Raw genomic sequence first — 8,609 nt, 5'->3', positions numbered from 1 at the left:
ACAAAGAAATGATCAGTCTATATTTTTAATGGTAGGTTTATTTGAACAGTGAGAGACAGAATAACAACAAAAAAATCCAGAAAAACGCATGTCAAAAATGTTATAAATTGATTTGCATTTTAATGAGGGAAATAAGTATTTGACCCCCTCTCAATCAGAAAGATTTCTGGCTCCCAGGTGTCTTTTATACAGGTAATGAGCTGAGATTAGGAGCACACTCTTAAAGGGAGTGCTGCTAATCTCAGTTTGTTACCTGTATAAAAGACACCTGTCCACAGAAGCAATCAATCAATCAGATTCCAAACTCTCCACCATGGCCAAAACCAAAGAGCTCTCCAAGGATGTCAGGGACAAGATTGTAGACCTACACAAGGCTGGAATGGGCTACAAGACCATCGCCAAGCAGCTTGGTGAGAAGGTGACAACAGTTGGTGCGATTATTCGCAAATGGAAGAAACACAAAATAACTGTCAATCTCCCTCGGCCTGGGGCTCCATGCAAGATCTCACCTCATGGAGTTGCAATGATCATGAGAACGGTGATGAATCAGCCCAGAACTACACGGGAGGATCTTGTCAATGATCTCAAGGCAGCTGGGACCATAGTCACCAAGAAAACAATTGGTAACACACTACGCCGTGAAGGACTGAAATCCTGCAGCGCCCGCAAGGTCCCCCTGCTCAAGAAAGCACATATACAGGTTTGCCAATGAACATCTGAATGATTCAGAGGAGAACGTGGTGAAAGTGTTGTGGTCAGATGAGACCAAAATTGAGCTCTTTGGCATCGCTGTGTTTGGAGGAGGAGGAATGCTGCCTATGACCCCAAGAACACCATCCCCACCGTCAAACATGGAGGTGGAAACATTATGCTTTGGGGGTGTTTTTCTGCTAAGGTGACAGGACAACTTCACCGCATCAAAGGGACGATGGACGGGGCCATGTACCGTAAATCTTGGGTGAGAACCTCCTTCCCTCAGCCAGGGCATTGAACATGGGTTGTGGATGGGTATTCTAGCATGACAATGACCCAAAACACACGGCCAAGGCAACAAAGGAGTGGCTCAAGAAGAAGCACATTAAGGTCCTGGAGTGGCCTAGCCAGTCTCCAGACCTTAATCTCATAGAAAATCTGTGGAGGGAGCTGAAGGTTCGAGTTGCCAAACGTCAGCCTCGAAACCTTAATGACTTGGAGAAGATCTGCAAAGAGGAGTGGGACAAAATCCCTCCTGAGATGTGTGAAAACCTAGTGGCCAACTACAAGAAACGTCTGACCTCTGTGATTGCCAACAAGGGTTTTGCCACCAAGTACTAAGTAATGTTTTGCAGAGGGGTCAAATACTTATTTCCCTCATTAAAATGCAAATCAATTTATAACATTTTTGACATGCGTTTTTCTGGATTTTGTGTTGTTATTCTGTCTCTCACTGTTCAAATAAACCTACCATTAAACTTATAGACTGATCATTTCTTTGTCAGTGGGCAAACGTACAAAATCAGCAGGGGATCAACAACCTCTCCCTCAACGTGACCAAGACAAAGGAGATGATTGTGGACTACAGGAAAAAAAAGAGGACTGAGCACGCCCCCATTCTCATCGACAGGGCTGTAGTGGAACAGGTTGAGAGCGTCAAGTTCCTTGGTGTCCACATCACCAACGAACTATCATGGTCCAAACACACCAAGACAGTCGTGAAGAGGGCACAACAAAGCCTATTCCCCCTTAGGAGACTGAAAAGATTTGGCATGGGTCCTCAGATCCTCAAAAAATACTACAGCTGCACCATCGAGAGCATCCTGACTGGTTGCATCACCACCTGGTATGGCAACTGCTCGGCCTCCAACCGCAAGGCACTACAGAAGGTAGTGCGTACGGCCCAGTACATCACTGGGGCCAAGCTTCCTGCCATCCAGGACCTCTATACCAGGCGGTGTCAGAGGAAGGCCCTCAAATTTGTCAAAGACTACAGCTACCCTAGTCATAGACTGTTCTCTCTGCTACCGCACGGCAAGACTTCTCAACAGCTTCTACCCCCAAGCCATAAGACTCCTGAACAGCTAATCATGGCTACCCAAACTATTTGCACTGTCCCCCCACCCCCACCCCCACCCCATCTTTTTACGCTGCTGCTACTCTGTTAATTATTTATGCATAGTCACTTTAACTCTACCCACATGTACATATTACCTCAACTACCTCAACTAGCCGGTGCCCCCGCACATTGGATTTGCACCGGTACCCCCCTGTATATATAGCCTCCCTACTGTTATTTTATTTTACTTCTGCTATTTTTTTCTCAACACTTTTTTGTTGTTGTTTTATTTTAAATTTTTTATTGAAAAATTAATGCATTGTTGGTTAAGGGCTTGTAAGTAAGCATTTCACTGTAATGTCTACACCTGTTGTATTCGGCGCATGTGGCCAATAAAATTTGATTTGATTTGATTTGAAATACTTTTTTCCCCTCATGGTAGGTGTAAAAGTGACTAGGCAATCAGGATAGATAATGAACAGACTAGCAGCAGCTTGTGAGAGTGTGAAAGTGTGTCGATGTGTGTGTGTATGTGGCGTCAATATGCATGTGTGTGTGAGCGTATGTAGTGTGTGTGTGTGTGTTTGTTGGAGTGTCAGTGTAGTACAGTGGGGAAGTATTTAGTCAGCCACCAATTGTGCAAGTTCTCCCACTTAAAAAGATGAGAGAGGCCTGTAATTTTCATCATAGGTACACGTCAACTATGACAGACAAAATGAAAACAAAACAAAAATCCAGAAAATCCCATTGTAGGATTTTTAATGAATTTATTTGCAAATGATGGTGGAAAATAAGTATTTGGTCACCTACAAACAAGCAAGATTTCTGGCTCTCACAGACCTGTAACTTCTTCTTTAAGAGGCTCCTCTGTCCTCCACTCGTTACCTGTATTAATGGCACCTGTTTGAACTTGTTATCAGTATAAAAAGACACCTGTCCACAACCTCAAAGTCACACTCCAAACTCCACTATGGCCAAGACCAAAGAGCTGTCAAAGGACACCAGAAACAAAATTGTAGACCTGCACCAGGATGGGAAGACTGAATCAGCAATAGGTAAGCAGCTTGGTTTGAAGAAATCAACTGTGGGAGCAATTATTAGGAAATGGAAGACATACAAGACCACTGATAATCTCCCTCGATCTGGGGCTCCACGCAAGATCTCACCCTGTGGGGTCAAAATTATCACAAGAACGGTGAGCAAAAATCCAAGAACCACACGGGGGGACCTAGTGAATGACCTGCAGAGAGCTGGGACCAAAGTAACAAAGCCTACCATCAGTAACACACTACGCCGCCAGGGACTCAAATCCTGCAGTGCCAGACGTGTCCCCCTGCTTAAGCCAGAACATGTCCAGGCCCGTCTGAAGTTTGCTAGAATGCATTTGGATGATCCAGAAGAGGATTGGGAGAATGTCATATGGCCAGATGAAACCAAAATATAACTTTTTTGGTAAAAACTCAACTCGTCGTGTTTGGAGGACAAAGAATGCTGAGTTGCATCCAAAGAACACCATACCTACTGTGAAGCATGGGGGTGGAAACATCATGCTTTGGGGCTGTTTTTGTGCAAAGGGACCAGGACGACTGATCCGTGTAAAGGAAAGAATGAATGGGGCCAGGTATCGTGAGATTTTGAGTGAAAACCTCCTTTCATCAGCAAGGGCATTGAAGATGAAACGTGGCTGGGTCTTTCAGCATGACAATGATCCCAAACACACCACCCGGGCAACGAAGGAGTGGCTTCGTAAGAAGCATTTCAAGGTCCTGGAGTGGCCTAGCCAGTCTCCAGATCTCAACACCATAGAAAATCTTTGGAGGGTATTCCTCTTTAAGGAATACCTGGGATAGGATAAAGTAATCCTTCTACCCCCCCCCCCCCCCCCCCCCCCCACACACAGCGGAGTCGCTCACCACCTTCCGGAGACATTTGAAACCCCACCTCTTTAAGGAATACCTGGGATAGGATAAAGTAATCCTAAAAATTGTAAAGTGGTTATCCCACTGGCTATAGGGTGAATGCATCAATTTGTGAGTCGCTCTGGACTAGAGCGTCTGCTAAATGACGTAAATGTGCCCTTGAGCAAGGCACTTAACCCTAATTGCTCCTGTAAGTCGCTCTGGATAAGAGCGTCTGCTAAATGACTAAAATGTAAATGTAAATGTAAAGTCCGTGTTGCCCAGCGACAGCCCCAAAACATCACTGCTCTAGAGGAGATCTGCATGGAGGAATGGGCCAAAATACCAGCAACAGTGTGTGAAAACCTTGTGAAGACTTACAGAAAACGTTTGACCTGTGTCATTGCCAACAAAGGGTATATAACAAAGTATTGAGAAACGTTTGTTATTGACCAAATACTTATTTTCCACCATAATTTGCAAATAAATTCATAAAAAATCCTACAATGCGATTTTCTGGATTTTTTTTCTCATTTTGTCTGTCATAGTTGACGTGTACCTATGATGAAAATTACAGGCCTCTCTCATCTTTTTAAGTGGGAGAACTTGCACAATTGTTTGCTGACTAAATACTTTTTTCCCCCACTGTATATAAATAAACAAATCAACAATTATTTGATAAAATATTGAATTTGGCCTTTAATAATATAGCCCATAGAAACGCATTGAATAACACATTCATAAATGCAAAACAGACAGCAGTAGCGGTGTGTGGCTAAAATCACTGGGGAAGCCAAGCCAGGAAAAAAGCCTTATTTCAACCTTTGCTCTATAACTCATTTGTTCATACGCCGCCGTGATATACAATAAGGCCATGACAACAGTCACACAGTGGAGGAATAAATTCAACTACACATACAGTACCAGTCAAAAGTTTGGACACACCTACTCATTCAAGGGTTTTTCTTTATTTTTTACCATTTTCTACAGTGAAGACATCAAAACTATGAAATAACACATATGGAATCATGTAGTAACCAAAAAAAAAGTGTTAAACAAATCAAAATATATTTTATATTTGAGATTCTCCAAAGTAGCTGCCTTGATGACAGCTTTGCACACTCTTGGCATTCTCTCAACCAGCTTCATGAGAAATGCTTTTCCAACAGTCTTGAAGGACTTCCCACATATGCTGAGCACTTGTTGGCTGCTTTTCCTTCACTCTGCGGTCCAACTCATCTCAAACCATCTCAATTGGGTTGAGGTCGGGTGATTATGGAGGCCAGGTCATCTGATGCAGCACTCCATCACTCTCCTTCTTGGTCAAATAGCCCTTACACTGCCTGGGGGTGTGTTTTGGGTCATTGTCCTGTTGAAAAACAAATTCTAGTCCCACTAAGCCCAAACCAGATGGGATGGCGTATCGCTGCAGAATGCTGTGGTAGCCATGCTGGTTAAGTGTGCCTTGAATTCTAAATAAATCACAGACAGTGTCACCAGCAAAGCACCCCCACACCATCACACCTCCTCCTCCATGCTTCACGGTGGGAACCACACATGCGGAGATCATCCGTTCACCTACTCTGCGTCTCACAAAGACACGGCAATTGGAACCAGAATTCTCACATTTGGACTCATCAGACCAAAGGACAGATTTCCACCGGTCTAATGTCCATTGCTCGTGTTTCTTGGCCCAAGCAAGTCTCTTCTTATTATTGGTGTCCTTTAGTAGTGGTTTCTTTGCAGCAATTCGACCTCTCTCCTCTGCTCTTGTCCTTCTAGACCTGTCTGCTGCCTTTGATACTGTGAACCATCAGATCCTCCTCTCCACCCTCTCCGAGCTGGGCATCTCCGGCGCGGCTCACTCTTGGATTGCGTCCTACCTGACCGGTCGCTCCTACCAAGTGGCGTGGCGAGAAGCTGTCTCCGCACCACGTGCTCTCACCACTGGTGTCCCCCAGGGCTCAGTTCTAGGCCCTCTCCTATTCTCCCTATACACCAAGTCACTTGGCTCTGTCATATCCTCACATGGCCTCTCCTATCATTGCTACGCTGACGACACACAACTAATCTTCTCCTTTCCCCCTTCTGATAACCAGGTGGCGAATCGCATCTCTGCATGTCTGGCAGACATATCAGTATGGATGACGGATCACCACCTCAAGCTGAACCTTGGCAAGACGGAGCTGCTCTTCCTCCCGGGGAAGGACTGCCTGTTCCATGATCTCGCCATCACGGTTGGCAACTCCGTTGTGTCCTCCTCCCAGAGTGCGAAGAGCCTTGGCGTGACCCTGGACAACACCCTGTCGTTCTCCGCTAACATCAAGGCGGTGACCCGATCCTGTAGGTTCATGCTCTACAACATTCGGAGAGTACGACCCTGCCTTACACAGGAAGCGGCACAGGTCCTAATCCAGGCACTTGTCATCTCCCGTCTGGATTACTGCAACTCGCTGTTGGCTGGGCTCCCTGCCTGTGCCATTAAACCCCTACAACTCATCCAGAATGCCGCAGCCCGTCTGGTGTTCAACCTTCCCAAGTTCTCTCACGTCACCCCGCTCCTCCGCACACTCCACTGGCTTCCAATTGAAGCTCGCATCTGCTACAAGACCATGGTGCTTGCCTACGGAGCTGTGAGGGGAACGGCACCTCCGTACCTTCAGGCTCTGATCAGTCCCTACACCCAAACGAGGGCATTGCGTTCATCCACCTCTGGCCTGCTGGCTCCCCTACCTCTGCGGAAGCATAGTTCCCGCTCAGCCCAGTCAAAACTGTTCGCTGCTCTGGCACCCCAATGGTGGAACAAGCTCCCTCACGACGCCAGGACAGCGGAGTCACTCACCACCTTCCGGAGACATTTGAAACCCCACCTCTTTAAGGAATACCTGGGATAGGATAATAGGATAAAGTAATCCTTCTACCCCCCCTTACCCCAACCCAAACCCCAACCCAAAAACAAAAAAACATTGTAAAGTGGTTGTCCCACTGGCTATAAGGTGAATGCACCTATTTGTAAGTCGCTCTGGATAAGAACGTCTGCTAAATGACGTAAATGTAAAAATGTAAAATGAAGGCCTGATTCACGCAGTCTCCTCTGAACAGTTGATGTTGAGATGTGTCTGTTACTTGAACTCTGTGAAGCATTTATTTGGGCTGCAATCTGAGGTGCAGTTAATTCGAATGAATTTATCCTCTGCAGCAGAGGTAACTCTGGGTCTTCCTTTCCTGTGGTGGTCCTCATGAGAGCCAGTGTCATCATAGCGCTTGATGGTTTTTGCAACAGCATTTGAAGAAACTTTAAAAGTTCTCGACATTTTCCGGATTGACTGACTTTCCGGATTGACTGATCTGCAGCACATCAACACAAGCAGACCAGAAACAGAAACGTTTTTCTGACAATGATGATGTTTTGCTTCGGATGTGATTTGACTGGTGTGAAGCCAGGCCTCCCTTGGGGGGCGTTTTTCCTGCGTCAGGACAACCCACAGTTGATATCAGCTCAATGCTGATTGGCTAATTATTTTATATATTTTTTATCAAGGGAGGCCAAATGCTTGCTTGGCATCAATCAATCAAATGCTACGGCGGCAACATGTCATACTCTTTTGTTCCAGACAGCATCAGATACATGGGCTACACATACTGAGACAGAGGGGGCGCTGTTTCCCTCGCTCTGATGATTTCTCTGGTCAGATTCAGCCACTAGCGAATTGACGGAAAATGAAAAACACAAAGAGACAAAAAAATTTTTTTTAATTGGTCAAATATTATAATTTAGATTTTTTTTATTGGTCAAATATTTTGGGGGAAGCCTGGCTTCCCTTGGCATCCCATGAATACGCCACTGAAAGACAGTGGAGAGAAAAAAAGTAGGGCAAAACATTTTTGGTGGTCTGACAGTGATGGTGGTCTGACAGTGATGGTGGTCTGACAGTGATGGTTGTCTGACAGTGATGGTGGTCTGACAGTGATGGTGGTCTGACAGTGATGGTGGTCTGACAGTGATGGTGGTCTGACAGTGATGGTGGTCTGACAGTGATGGTGGTCTGACAAACCCTGCTGTAGCTGTAGGTCAACCACCATCCACCACAGATATGGAAGACATGGCCGACATAGGAGGATGTGGTGGATTGAGACGCAGCCCATGAAACCCCCCCCCCCCCCAGACATCTATATCTTAAACTGACGGATTTTAACTGGGATTCTTTTTATTATGTTGTTTAGATTGACGCACGGGTGCATCAATACTCTTAAGGATGAATTACATCACTTTTGTTTTGAGCCGATTTCGCCGTGGGCTTTGAACAGGGCACCTGGCTGAATCCAGGGTGGCAGCCCGGTTCCAAAACAAATTACATCAACTTTCATCCGGGGCATAACACGCCTACCCGAGACAGATTAATCCAATCCTTTCATTCAAACCACCCTACTGCAACAAATAACTATTGGAATGAGAAGGAGAAAACATGTTGGGTGAAGACTGAATCATCAGGAAGCAAATGACTAGTCGGCATCTGTTGCAATTGCTGCTCAGCCAAACACAGTGTGTTCATGGTTTATTTTCTGCTCCATGGGGTCCGGGGGAAATTCAGTTAAATATTTAATTTAATTTGTGCATGCATGGATTTGTTTATCTATTTCATTATAGTCCTCTCTGTAAAGCAAGTCCTATCTGTAAA

This window comes from Coregonus lavaretus (genome assembly GCF_964263955.1).
Source record: "Coregonus lavaretus genome assembly, contig: HAP1_SCAFFOLD_480, whole genome shotgun sequence".
NCBI classification, from domain to species: Eukaryota; Metazoa; Chordata; class Actinopteri; order Salmoniformes; family Salmonidae; genus Coregonus; species Coregonus lavaretus.
The sequence above is the reverse complement of the archived record's forward strand: the minus strand, read 5'-3'. Positions refer to the sequence as shown.